Below are 15,306 nucleotides of genomic sequence, written 5' to 3' on the forward strand. Positions count from 1 at the left end.
TTTGGCTAGACTAAGCAAAAGAAGAAAAATAAAATCTCTAAGAACATCAATCAGAAACAGTAAAGGGGGGGAACACAGATACCACACAAATTCAAAAAATTCTTAATGACTACCACAAAATAACTCTATTCTCAGATACATGATAATATAAAGGAAATTGACCAATACCTGTAAGCATATCACCTTCCTAGATGGAACCAGAAAGAATTAGAAATTTTGAATAGACCTTTATCAAGCACTAAACTATCAACTATACAAAATCTCCCCAAAATAAATATTCAAACGGTTGCACATCAGAATTCTATCAAACCTTCAAAGAGGAACTAGTACCTATATTACATAACCTATTCCAAAACATAGAAAAGGAAGAAATCCTCCCCAACACATTTTACAAAGCAAATATGACCTTGATCCTCAAAACATGTAAGGCCCCAACAAAGGAAGAAAAATATACATGAATATCATTAATGGATATCGATGCAAAAATATTCAATAAGATCCTAGCAAACAGAATTCAGTGACACATCAAAAAAGTTTTATACCATGATCAAGTTGGTTTTATCCCAGGGTTATGAGTTTGGTTCAACATACATAAATCTAGAAATATAATATAGTGCATAAAAAAATAAAAAAAATATCACCACATGATTCTATCTATTGATGCAGAAAAGGCTTCTGATAATCGAGATCATTTCATGTTTGGAACACTTAGGAAAACAGGGTTAGATGGGACATTTCTTAAACTGATAGAGGCCATCTACAGAAAACCCACAGTCAATATCAAATTGAATGAAGTATAATTGAAAACATTTCCACTCAGATCTGGAACTAGACAAAGATAGTGTCTCCACTGCTATTCAACATCCATTTCAATCAGGTAAGTGAAGGAGATCAAGGGTATTCAAATGGGGACAGAAGAGGTCAAACTCTTGCTTTTCACATATGACATGATCTTATATCTGGAAAACCCAGGGACCCAACTACAAAGCTTTTAGAACTGATCAAGGAATATAGCAGTGTCTCAGGACACAAAATCCATACCTAGAAATCAGTAGCTTTTATATATTCCAATGATAGTCAAACTGAAAATATAATCATAGATACTGTTCCTTTTACAGTAGTGCCAAAGATGATGAAATATCTGAGAATTTATCTTACAAAGGATGCAAAAGAGCTTTATAATTATACCATGGAAAATATTCAGCCATAAAAAAATGGAGACTTGTTGGAACAAAGTTTTCTTAGTAAAGCATCAAAAGAATAGAGAAGCAAGAATCCAATGTACTCTATTCCAATATGAAGGCAGCCCCTAATACAGGGGCGGGGGCTAAGAGAATGAGCAAGTGGGAAGAGGGGTGGAGGGAAAGGGCTGGGGTGGCAGGGTATGTTACACCTCTTGTGCGTGGGGCACAACTATAAGAGGGACTTCATCTAACAAATGCAATCAGTGTAACCTTATTCTTTGTACCCGCAATGAATCACAAACAAACAATAAATAAACAAATAAGTGAATAAATGAATTAAAATGGAGACTTTACATCTTTTATTTTTACCTGGATGCAGTTGGAACATATTCTTCTCAGTAAAATATCTCAAGAATGGAAACAAACAAACAAAAAAAGTGTTCAATGTACTCAATACTATTATGAAACCAATATATAAACACTTCTACTCTCACATGAATGACAAAACACAAATACAGTCTAACAAGGGGAATGGGAGATGGGAGGGGAAGAGGGAAGGTGATAAGTGGGAAGAGGGAGGTTATTTGCTTGGATCTCACCTAAAGTGCATAATGCAAATGTATACTTCAAAATAACTGAAGAGTAAATTATGTCTTACCATAAAAAATAAATGAAGTGGTGGTTATGTTAATCAGTTTGATTTAAGCATTCCAATTGTACATCAAATCACCATATTATGCTCCATAAATGCATACAGTTATGATTTAATAAAAAAATTAAAAGAACACGCACAACTTATCACCATTTCACTTCTCTTTCTTCTCCTTGTATGCATGCAATTGGTGACTTTCCTTGGCTCTTACAATATATCAATGCATTTTAAGCAAATTTTGTGTCAAATAGCTTTTTCAGAAATATACAATTGTTACCTTCGACTTGTTCATTCGCTGTATTTTTTCCTTTTTGATTAGAAGCCTCAGATGAATACCCAAGATCCTTCTTTTTAAGATTCTGTGAGATGCTCTGTGAAAATTAATAACAACATTGAGTTTTAAATAAATTAAAATACTAAGGTCCTTGAAGATTTCCTAATCACTACCTTAAATTAAAGTATTAAGGTTCATGAAAATTTCCCAATCAGAATTTTTTATGCAAAAGCAGTTATAATAAAAGCAGTATCTGTTTAAAAGCAGAACACTGCAATTGAAGACTTCATATTTGGTCTCCAGATGAAGCCTGTATTACATCTGTTTTTTTTTTTTTTTTTTTTTTATTTTCTTTTTCTTTTTATTATTAAATCATAGCTGTGTACATTAATGCGATCATGGGGCACCATACACTGGTTTTATAGACCGTTTGACACATTTTCATCACACTGGTTAACATAGCCTTCCTGGCATTTTCTTAGTTATTATGTTAAGACATTTATATTCTACATTTACTAAGTTTCACATATACCCTTGTAAGATGCACCACAGGTGTAATCCCACCAATCACCCTCCCTCCGCCCATCCATCCCCTCCCTCCCCTCCCTCTCCCCCTTCCCCCTATTCTTAGGTTATAACTGGGTTATAGCTTTAGTAAAGTATCTCAAGAATGGAAGAAAAAGTATCCAATGTACTCAGCCCTACTATGAAACTAATTTATGGCTTTCACATGAAAAACTCTTTTCTTTTTTTCATGACTGATTCTGTGAACTAAACAGGGAGCTAAAAAAAAAAGAAAGACTCACCTAATATTCAATGGTTAATTGAGAAAATATAAATTTATATGCCTATGCCAACAAGCAATTTTCTTCAAAATACATAACTCTAATCTTCACTCCCCACCAAAAATAAGTGAACATTATAAGAACATACAATATACTGACTATAATACTTACAACATTAAATAAATTGGTATTCCTTATTCTAGAAATATGTTGGTGATAAATTAGTATTGGCCAAATGGGAACCTTTGGAGTATGTCATTATGAACATAAACTGAACATTATCAAAGCTTCTTTATTTAGGGAAATAATACTTTAAAACAAATTTATATTTTTCAAACTTTAGATTGAGATGAGGGCATAAACTTTTAGATTACATTGTTTTCATTTCTAAAATAATTTTCAATTTTTAGTTGAGCCCTTCACCCAGGATACATGCTGAACAGTTTGACATTGTGCACATTAGATCGGATCCCACCAATCACCCTCCCTTCATCTTCTCTCCTCTCTGCCTCCTCTCTCCTCCATCTCATGAGACTAGCTTTTTTGTTAGATGTGGGCTTGTAGTTGTTTATATATTGGTTTCATATTAGTATTGAGTATATTGGATACTTGCTTATCCATTCTATTTTTTATTATTTATTAAATCATAGCTGTGTACATTGATATGATCATGGGGCATCATTCACTAGCTTCACAGACCATTTGACACACTTTCATCACACTGGTTAACATAGCCTTCCTGGCATTCTCTCAGTCACTGTGCCAAGACACTTACATTCCACATGTACCAAGTTTCACATATACCCTTGTAAGATGCACCACTGATGTAATCCCGCCAATCCCCTACCCTCCAACACTTCCCCCCTCCCTCCCCTACCATTCCCCCTTCTCCCTATTGTTAGGTTGTAACTGGCTTATAGCTTTTATGTGAAAACGCTAAATTAGTTTCATGGTAGGGCTGAGTACATTGGGTACTTTTTCTTCCATTCTTGAGATACTTTACTAAGAAGAGTATGTTCCAGCTACATCCATGTAAATATGAAAGAGATAAAGTCTTCATCTTTCTTTAAGGCTGCATAATGTTCCATGGTGTACATATACCACAATTTATTAATCCATTCGTGGATCGATAGGCACTTGGGCTTTTTCCATGACTTAGAAATTATGAATTGGGCTACAATAAACATTCTGGTACAAATATCTTTGTTATGATGTGATTTTTGGTCTTCTAGGTATATGCCCAGTAGAGGGATTACAGGATTGAATGGCAGATCTATTTTTAGATCTCTAGTGTTCTCCATATCTCTTTCCAAAAGGAATGTATTAATTTGCATTCCCAACAGCCATGCAAAAGTGTTCCCTTTTCTCCACATCCGCGCCAACATCTCTGGTCTTGGGATTTTGTGATATAGGCTAGTCTCACTGGAGTTAGATGATAACTCAAAGCAGTTTTGATTTGTATTTCTGTGATTATTAAAGATGATGAGCATTTTTTCATATGTCTGAAGGCCGCACACCTATCTTCTTCAGAGAAGTTGCTCTTCAAATCCCTTGCCCAGCCTGTGATGGGATCCCTTGTTCTAGTTTTGCTAATGCATTTGAATTCTCTGTGGATTCTGGTTATTAAACTTTGTAGGAGACATAACATGCAAATATCTTCTCCCATTCTGAGGGCTGTTTTCTTGCTTTAATGTGTTCTTGGCTGTGCAGCTTTTTAGTTGGATCAAGTTCCAGTAGTGTATTTTTGACGCTGCTTCAATTGACCGGGGGGTCCTCCTCATAAAATACTCGCCCAGACGGATTTCCTCAAGGGTTTTCCCTGCACTCTCCTCTAGTATTTTTATAGTTTCATGTCTTAAGTTTAAATCTTTAATCCACTGAGAGTCTATCTTTGTTAATGGTGAAAGGTGTGGGTCCAGTTTCAGCCTTCTGCAGGTTACCAGCCAGTTAACCCAGCACCATTTGTTAAATAGGGAATCTTTTCCCCACTGAATGTTTTTAATTGGCTTGTCAAAGATTAAATAATGTTAAGAAGCTGGATTCATCTCTTGGTTCTCTATTCTGTTCCAGACATCTACTTCTCTGTTTTTCTGCCAATACCATGCTGTTTGATCACTATCGATTTGTAGTATAGTCTGAGGTCTGGTAGAGTAATTCCTCCTGCTTTATTTTTATTTCTGAGTAATGTCTAGGCTATTCGAGGTTTTTTCTGATTCCATATAAACGAAGTATTGTTTTTTCAAGATCTTTAAAGTATGACAGTGGAGCTTTAATAGGGATTGCATTGAAATTATATATTGCTTTGGGTAGTATGGACATTTTAACAATGTTGATTCTTCCCAGCCATGAGCATGGTATGTTTTTCCATTTGTTAATATTTTCAGCTATTTCTTTTCTTAGAGTTTCATAGTTCTCTTTATAGAGATCTTTCATGTCCTTTGTTAGATAAATTCCCAAATATTTCATCTTCTTTGGCACTACTGTGAACAGGATAGAGACCTTAACTGTTTTTTCAACTTGACTATTGTTGGTATATATAAAGGCTACCGATTTATGAATGTTGATTTTGTAACCTGAGACGCTGCTGTATTCCTTGATCACTTCTAAGAGTTTAGTAGTAGAGTCCCTAGTGTTTTCCAGATATACTGTGGATACCCTCGATTGCCTTTTCTTCCCTAATTGCGGTGGCTAAAACTTCCATTACAATGTTAAAAAGCAATGGAGACAATGGGCAGCCTTGTCTGGTTCCTGATCTGAGTGGAAATGATTCCAATTTAACTCCATTCAATATGATATTGGCTGTGGGTTTGCTGTAGATGGCCTCTATCAGTTTAAGAAATGTCCCTTCTATACCGATTTTCTTAAGTGTTCTGATCATGAAGGGATGTTGGATATTATCAAAAACTTTTTCTGCATCGATTGAGAGAATCATATGGTCTTTGTTTTTTAATTTATGTGCTGGGTTACATTTATAGATTTACATATATTGAACCAGCCTTGAGACTCTGGGATAAAACTGACTTGGTCATGATGTATAATTTGTTTGATGTGTTGCTGGATTCTGTTTGTTAGGATCTTGTTGAATATTTTTGCATCTATATTCATTAGTGACATTGGTCTATAATTTTCTTTTCTTGTTGGGTCTTTTCCTGGTTTGGGGATCAGGGTGATGTTTGCTTCATAGAACATGTTGGGTAGTCTTCCTTCTTTTTCTACCTTTTAGAACAGCTTGAGTAATATAGGTACTAATTCCTCTTTAAAGGTTTGGTAGAATTCTGACATGAAACCATCTGGTCCCGGGCTTTTCTTTTTAGGGAGGTTTTGTATGGTTGATGCTATTTCCAAAGTTGATATGGGCCTGTTCAACATTTCCACTCGATTCTGGCTAAGTCTTGGAAGGTGACGTGCTTCCAAGTATTGGTAAATTTCCTTCAGATTTTCATATTTCTGAGAATAAAGTTTCTTGTAATATTCATTAAGGATTTTTTTTGATTTCTGAGGAGTCTGTTGTTATTTCATCTTTGTTGTTTCTGATTGATGAGATTAGAGAGTTTACTCTTTTTTTTTTTCCTGATTAGGTTGGCCAAAAGTTTATCTATTTTATTGACCTTTTCAAAAAACCAGCTTTTTGATTTATTGATCTGTTGTATTATTCTTTTTTTTTCAATTTCATTTAATTCTACTCTAATTTTGGTTATTTCTTTTTATCTACTGGGTTTTGGGTTGGAATGTTCTTCCTTTTCCTGTTGCTTGAGATGTCCCAGTAAGTTGTTAACTTCCTCTCTTTCCATTCTCTTGAGGAAGGCTTGCAGTGCTATAAATATCCCTCTTAGAACTGCTTTTGCGCTGTCCCAGAGGTTCTGATAGTTTGTGTCTTCATGGTTGTTTTGTTCCAAAAAATTAGCGAATTCTTTCTTAATCTCATCTCTGACCCAGCTATCATTCAGCATAAGGTTATTTAACTTCCATGTTTTTGTATGAGTATGCAGATTCCTGTTGTTACTCAGCTCAAGTCTTATTCCATGGTGGTATGAGAAGATGCATGGAATAATTTCAATTCCTTTAAATTTACTGAGGTTAGACTTGTGATCGATTTCTGAGTAAGTTCCATGAGCTGATGAGAAGTATGTGTATTCAGTTTTGTTGGGATGAAATGTTCTGTAGATGTCTGCTAAATCCAAATGTTGGATTTTTAGGTTTAAATCTAAGATTTCTTTGCTCAGCTTCTTGTTGGAGGATCGATCCAACACTGCCAAAGGAGTGTTGAAATCTCCGACTATTATGGAGCTGGAGGAAATCAAGTTGCTCATATCTCTTAGAGTTTCTCTTATAAATTGAGGTGCATTCTGGTTGGGTGCATAGATATTAATAATTGAGATCTCATAATATTAAGTATTACCCTTAACAATTATCAAGTGACCATTCTTGTCCTTCCTTAATTTTGTTGGTTTAAAGCCTATTGTATCTACAAATAGAATTGCAACACCTGCTTTTTTATGATTACCATTTGCCTGAAATATGGATGACCATCCTTTCACCCGGAGTCTGTATTTGTCTTTTAAGTTAAGATGTGACTCTTGTATGCAACAAATATCTGGCCTGAGTTTTGTATCCAGTCAGCTAACCTATGCCTCTTTAGAGGACAGTTTAAGCCGTTCATATTAATGGAGAATATTGATAAGTCTGGTGACGTTTTGGGTATCGAGTTTTTCAAAGGTCCAGTGGCCATTTTTAATCCTTTTGCCAGTGTCGAAATTGGAGTTTCATCCGAAGTTTATGAGTGAGTTTACTTTTGTGGTATAGGATTGGGTTGGTCATTATGGAGGATAGGTCTGAGAATATCCTGAAGAGCTGGTTTGGTTATGGCAAAATTCTTCAACATATAAATGACATTAAAGTATTTAATTTCTCCATTATAAATGAAACTCAGTTTAGCTGGATACAAGATCCGGGGTTGAAAGTTATTTTGCTTTAGGAGATTAAAACTCAGTGACCATTTTCTTCTGGCTTAAAAAATTTCAGCAGAGAGATCTGCAGTCATTATAATATTCTTCCCTTTGAAGATAACGGTTTTCTTTCTCCTGGAAGGTTTGAGAATTTTCTCCTTCATATTAACTTTAGTGATGTTAATTATGATATGCCTTGGGGATGTCTTATTGGGGTTGAGTCGTGCTGGGGTTCTGAAGCTGTCCGCTATCTGAATTTCAGAATCTCTAGGCATGTCTGGAAAATTCTCTGTCGTAATATCATGCAGAAGGGCCTCTGTGCCCAGCGAGGCCACTTCATCTTTTTCTGGAACTCCAATGATTCGGATATTCGCCTTCTTCGAATTATCCCAGAGCTCTCGGAGAGAATGATCCGTTTTTGCTCTCCATTTCTCTTCCTCTTTGAGAGTTTGGGAGTGTTCAAAGGCTTTATCTTCAATGTCAGAAATCCTTTCTTCTGCTTGCTCCATTCTGTTGCTGAGGGATTCTACTGTATTTTTCATATCTTTGAGGGCTGCAAATTCTTGCTTCAGTATGTCTAAGTCTTTGGTGGTTTTGTCTTTAAATTCACTAAATTCTTGAGACAACTTTTGAATTTCTCCTCAAATTCCTAATTCCACTTTATTAATCTTGTCTGCAATTCAAATTCTGAATTCGATTTCTGACATCTCAGCCAGTTGTTTATGAATGGGATCTTCAATTACGTCTGCCATATCTTTCCTTGGGGGTGTTGATCTATTCTGATTATTCATGTTACCAGAGTTTTTCGCTGATTCTGCCCCATGGTTGTTTTACTCCCTTTGGTTTTTCCCCCCTGGGGCTTTGTTGAGGGCCTGTACAGTGCTGTTTCCTGAGAAACTGGGGCCCTGTCTGGTGTGGTGGGGCTAAGTGGTTCTGTCTTATTTTCAGTTGGTTTCTGTTCCACCCTAGTGAAACAGATACTCTGGATTGAAGTCTCAGCTGTGGAGAAATATCAGCAATTGAGTCACCCCACCCCACATCGGCAAACAATTGGAAAAGAAAAATCAAACCTTCCTACCACCGTGCACCCACGGCACCACCTGATTTGTCCTCAAGCGATTGGTTCAGTTCAAAAGGTCCAAATCAATTGTCTCAGTCTGCACCTGTCTCGGGTGAGAGAGTTTAAGAGGTCTCTGGGAAGTGGATCACAGGGGTCTGGGGACTACTCTGGTGTGGCTTGCTCCAGTGCTGCGTGGAGCCAGGAGGAGCCACCCAGCCAATAGATTAGTCTGGTAAGGTTGCTGCCTCCTTCCCCACCTTGCACCACTGTCGCACCCAGTCACTGATAGCCCTGAAGTTGGCTGATCAAGTTGCCTGTAGTGAACCGGTACTCCAGGAGTTTGCACCTGCCTGAATCACAAGGAAGTCTGCCAGGCCGCTGCGCTCAGCCTCTCTCTAGCTGGAGGAGGTGAGGACTGACAACCTCGGACGCTTGATGAAGGTTGGGGGGTTTTCACTCAGGTCCAGTCTTGCCCCTGATTAATGTTACTGACAGAACAGAACAGACCAAATTTTCGGTTCCCCTGCAGAAGAGAAGCTGAATTGAGTTTCAAATCAGCTTGTCTTTGCTCTTGTATTGTCTATAGGCTGACGATCCCCTGAGGGCCAGGTGCATCTTAGGTTTAGTAAAGTGGACCTCTGGGTCAGCCCCGCCCTGGGAGTTTCCCTGGTTTGCAAGTTGGAGTTGCCTAAGGCAAATCCTATACTCACAGTCTCTGGTTGCCCTGGGAGACGGGGGTGTGGCTTCAGAATATTCAGTAGTGAGCTGTATTGCTAGAAAAAGAGGGCTGCTGTTTTATGCCTCACAGAACCACTGCTCCAGTGCAGCTCCCCTCTGACCAACCGTCCTCTCTCTGCTCCCATGCCCCAGAGTCTGCACCGACTGGCTGCAGCCCAGCACTGTCTATACCCCTCGAGCAATCGCCCAAGAGTCTGGACCCCTGGGGAACAGGCCTCCAGACCTTACAGCGAGAGCAGACGGGACTGCAGGGAGCACTGGGAGCCTGGGGTTACGGGCAGAGAACACACACAGTTTTATGCCTGGCCGTATTGTCACCAAAATATGGCTGTTGCACTGTGCCTCAGGGGACTGCCGCTCCGGTGCGGTCCCCTCTCCGCCAACCATCCTCTCCTCACTCCCATGCCCAGAGCTGGTGCCGACCAGCTGCAGTCAAGGCCTCGTCCACACCCCTCGAGAAATCACCTAAGACTCTGAACTCCTGGGGACTGGCCTCCAGACCTCAGTGTGAGTGGAGGGGAGCGCTGGGAGCTCAGAATTCCAGGTAGAGACTATACACAGTTTTATACAGTTTTATGCCTGGCAGGAGAACGCTGTGGCACCCTAGTAGGGGAGGTAGGTCCAGTTGTTAGAGGGTCTGTCCCGTGGAGTGTAGTTGGAGGACCTTTGAACTCTGCCCGATTGTTTGTGGGGCACTCTGAGCTATTCTCATGGGGGAGGGGACTCCCGTCCACATGGTGATGGATTTTGTACCTTTTGTTTGTATGTTGGGGTCGCAGCTTGCCTCAGCGGGTTTGATGTGCATTCTTCAACCTTCTCTCTTAGTGCAGCTCAAATCCACTAGGTTACTTGCTGAATTTTTGTCCTTTAACTCTCCTAATGGATGGGAGCCTCTGTGGAAAGCTGGCTTCAGTCTGCTTATCCATTCTTATGATACTTTACTAAGAAGAATGTGTTTCAACTCCATTCAGGTTAACACAAAAGATGTAAAGTCTCCATCTTTTTATGACTGAATAGCACTCCATGGTGTGTGTGTGTACATATATATATATGTATGTGTATATATATATATATACACACACATATGTGTATATATATACATATATATACACATATATACATATGTGTATATATATGTATATGTGTATATATATATATACGCTGTATGCATCTCTTTCTCAATTAAGATATAAATTCAATAAAGCATAGCAAGACTTAATAAAAAGGGAAGAATAAGAACATTTGCTTTTGAAGCATATAAAACATGCCAAGCACTTACTTGTGTTTTGTCTTTTCTACACATTATAATAATAAAGATTAAAATCATGGTGACCCCAGGTTCTGCTTTCTGGTCATTTCAAGAAGTTCAGAATAAAATGGTGAATAGATGTGATTAATACAACATGCAAAAGTGGAAAATCAGAATGGACCAGAGGGATAAAAGCAGCAGTGACAAATGAACATCTACTTCATTTTGAACTTGAATTTTTCTTCTCCAAAGGTGGGGATTCTACTTGTAACATGTCATCCTCATTCTTACCCTTTTGCATATCCTGCCATATTTCTTCCTTTATAAACACAGATGCTTTTGATGATCTGTCACTATGTGGTGGGGAGGGATGCATATTTTCTGATTCAGGTTTCATGGTTTTTACTTTTCAGCATCTCTGTCCTCATCTAATGCCTCAGGAACACATACAGTATGTACTGGTTTTACTTCATTATTAGTGGATATAGCAGCAGAAATACTGCACCTTTTTGTTTGAAGCACACACTTCATTTCCTTTTAAGCCACAAAGTTTGGATTTCTTGACAGGTACATTTCTGATGCCAATTTCCAAAAAAAAATTGTTTTGGCCATTTCAAAATCAAACTTCTTAGTGTTCCTTTGTTTCAACTGTATCTTCTGAGCTCCTTGCTTTTTTAGTGTGTGTGTCATTATAATATTCTCCTCACATGCCCGGTGCTGGGAAAGGGACAAGATGGCTGACTAGAGGCAGATTTTGTGGAAACTCTCATCCAGAAGGAGGGAAATTTTAATGAAGTAACCCAGAGTAGTGTAATTGGGGGCTAGATTGCAAGAAGAACCAAGGGGTTCAGTAACCCTGCACAGACAAACTGCGAGGACCAAGATGAGTAAGAGGAAGGAAGAGAACTGAGGAGAGTTAGATTGGATCAGTCTAGATGATTCTTGAAAACAGAAGAGTAAGGGTGAGCCTTCTCCCACCTGCAGTCTTTCTGCAAACAGCAAAACACGCCATCACTTGCCTGATAAGGAAGTCCCAAGAAGGATAAAACATCCCACTATTTTTGCACCAAGGCATATCCGCTTCTGAGTCTGTATCCTGCCTGGCAGAATAGAGAGCAATTTTGGCACTAGCTTCCTTTCGACCACAGCCAATACCCTCTCTTTTTTGGGTTGCCCAACAGTCTGCCCCCACTGCAGAACTCTGCTTTCCAGTGGCACCAACTAGAAGCACTAGCCCAGACCAGACTGGAGGGGGGGGTTGACCCACCCACTGGCAACAACAGGTGAAAGTGCTTTGGACCCTACCCACCCCTCAGAGCAACTGAGGGAGCGAGGGTTTACAGAGGTTGCTTTCTCTGTCACCAAGAATCATCAGGGTCTTTATCAGGCCATGTGGACTCTGAGATATCTCTGCATTGTGTGGCCCAATGAACTGAGCATGCCTCAACCCTGTTGGAGGAAATGGTGGCTTGGCTGCACTGACAATGCATGACAAGGTCCCTCCTAAGCCTCCATCCTGCTAGGGGGGAACTTTCCCTACCCATTGGAATGGCATTGTCTAGCATCTGTGCCTAGCAGGCCCCTCCTGGAGGTTTGGCCCCTGACTCCACTTCTGCCAAATTGAAGGTGGATGGGCCTAGTCTCTGACAGGCAACCCAATCCGGGAAAGCCTTGGAAGCAGATGGTAGGCCCAAGATCTCCCTTCCCTACCATAGTCAAAAAGCCTCCTCAGTTTGAATCTGTCACAGCTGGGACTTCAGAGAAAAAGAAGAGTTTGTTTGAATAGTTAGGTGTAAAGTAGAGTGAGCAACTCCATATACAGGAGCCTCTGGATCTGACTTCAGCCCACCAGATTTAGTTTTAGTCACCAAGGATCTGGACACAATTATAGCAGAGCTTAAGAAATGGAAAGAGGCATTCAAGGAGATTCAAACAGTATGGAGTCTCAGCAGTAGAACAGAACATGGAGAAGAAAGAATCTCAGAAATGGAAGACAAGAATTTTGAACTAACCTAATCATTCAAAGAGACAGGGGAAAAAAGCAGAATAAAAACAGCTTTATCTGAGCAAGTTATAGAACTACTCCAAAAGATCAAGCATTCAAATCATTGGGATTTCTGAAGGATAAGAAGAGAGTGAATGGTAGGAAAAAAAACATTTCAGGCAAATGGAAATCAGGAGAAAGTAGGGGGTACAATTGTATTTTTAGATATTATGAGATGTTTATTAGATTTAAACCTATAAACAAAAACAAAGATGGATGCTATTCTCTGGTCAAGGGAACAATATAACAATGAGACATTTGAATCCTAAATATCTATGCACACAACTGAAACACTCCCAGACATTTAAAATGAACCCTAACCAATTTGAACAACATGATATCCTGTGAAACCATATTAAGTGGGCATTGCAACACTCTTCTGACAAAACCGTACTGACTCTCCAAGCAGAAACTAAACAAATAAACAAGGGAGTTAAATGTGTGCCTAGAACAATTGGGTTTTACGGAAATATACAGAACATAAATCCAAAAACTACTGAGTATGCGTTCTTCTCTCCAGCTCATGGATTATATTAAAAAAAAATGTACACAAATCAAACCTCAACAAAATCTAAAGAATAGAAATTATATTTTGTATCTTTCCAGATCATTAGGGAATAAAGGCAGAACTCAACTAAAAAAAAAAAAAGATCCTTATGCCTGCATGCCTGTACAAAGTCATGGAAATGAAGTAACCTTAGAGCAAAGAACTGAGTCAAGGAGGAGATAAAGAAATAAATCATTATCTTTCATGAAAAAATGACAACGAAGCCACATACTATCAAAACCTGTGGGATACTGTAAAGGCAGTCCTAAGGGTAAAAGTTATTGGATTAAATGTTCTCATTCAAAAAACAGAAAAAATGCAAATCAATAACCCAATAAACCATTTGAAGCAACTGGAAAAGAAAGAATAATCCAATCTCAAACCTAGTAGGAGAAAAGACATAAAATAAATCAGAATTTAATGAAATTGAGAACATAAGGACCATTCAAAAGATCGGAGAAAGAAAAAGTTGTTTCTTTTAAAATATTAATAAAATCAAAGTACCCTTGGCCAGACTGACTAGCAACAGAAAAGATCTCTAATAACTTCAATCAGAAATAAAAGAGGGAAAATAACAATAGAAACCACAGAGATACAAAAAATCTTCAGTGACTCTACAAAAATCTATATTCTCAGAAATTCTAAAACGTAGAGGAACTGTACCAAAATGTGGACTCATATCATCTCCCCTAAGCTCAACCATAAAGAACTAGAAACTCTGAACAGACCAGTATAAAGCACCAGAACTGCAATAACAATAAATCTTCCCTCAAAAAGTCCTGGACCAGCTGGTGTCACACCGGAATTCTACCAAACCTTCAAAGAATACCTATATTGCAGAAACTATTCCAAAATATAAAGGAAGGAAACTTCCCCAACACGTTCTATGAAACAAACATCACCCTGATTCCAAAACCAGAGGAAGAGCCAACAAAAAAGGAAAGCTACAGACCAATATCATTAATAAATATTGATTCAAAAATATTCAATAAAATCCTAGCCAACAGAGTACAGCTACACATTAAAAAATTACACATCATGACCAAATGAGTTTTATCCCAGGGATAGAAAGTTGATTCATAAATCCATAAATATAATTCACTGTTTAAATAGATTCAGAAGGAAAGACCATATGAGCCTCTCAATAGATGCAGAAGAAGCATTCAACAAAAGTCACCATCCTTTTCTGCAAGAACACTTAAGAAAATAGGCATAGATGGGACATTTCCTAAACTGATAGACACCACCCCACAACAAACCTACAGAAAATAGCATACTGAATGGAGGAAAACTGAAAGCTTTTGCACTTAGAATTGGGACCAGACAAGGAGGTCCACTATCACCACTGCTACTCAACCTAGTGCTGAAAGATCTAGCCAATGCAATCAGGTAAGGGATGGATATTAATGGCATTGAAATAGGAGCAGAGGAGGTCAAGATCTCCCTCTTTGCTGATCATACGATTTTATACTTTGGAAACCCCAGAGACTCAACTACAAGGTTCCTGGAAGTGAGCAAGGAATAAAAAGTTTTATTCCAGATATCTACTTCTCTGTTTTTGTGCCAATACCATGCTGTTTTGATCACTATCGATTTGTAGTAAAGTCTGAGGTCTGGTAGTGTGATTCCTCCTGTTTTGTTTTTATTTCTGAGTAATGTCTTGGCTATTCGAGGTTTTTTCTGATTCCATATAAAACGAAGTAATGTTTTTTCAAGATCTTTAAAATATGACAGTGGAGCTTTAATAGGGAGTGCGTTGAAATTATATATTGCTTTGGGTAGTATGGACATTTTGATAATGTTGATTCTTCCTAGCCATGAGCATGG

General features: G+C 38.4%; 1 pseudogene; it reads right to left on the reverse strand.

Moving 5' to 3' along the window:
* LOC128579474 (protein MCM10 homolog) overlaps nt 1-15,306 on the reverse strand; it is a 74,411-nt pseudogene that overhangs the window by 35,186 nt on the left and 23,919 nt on the right.

This window comes from Nycticebus coucang, unplaced genomic scaffold (genome assembly GCF_027406575.1).
Source record: "Nycticebus coucang isolate mNycCou1 unplaced genomic scaffold, mNycCou1.pri scaffold_57, whole genome shotgun sequence".
Taxonomy (NCBI): domain Eukaryota; kingdom Metazoa; phylum Chordata; class Mammalia; order Primates; family Lorisidae; genus Nycticebus; species Nycticebus coucang.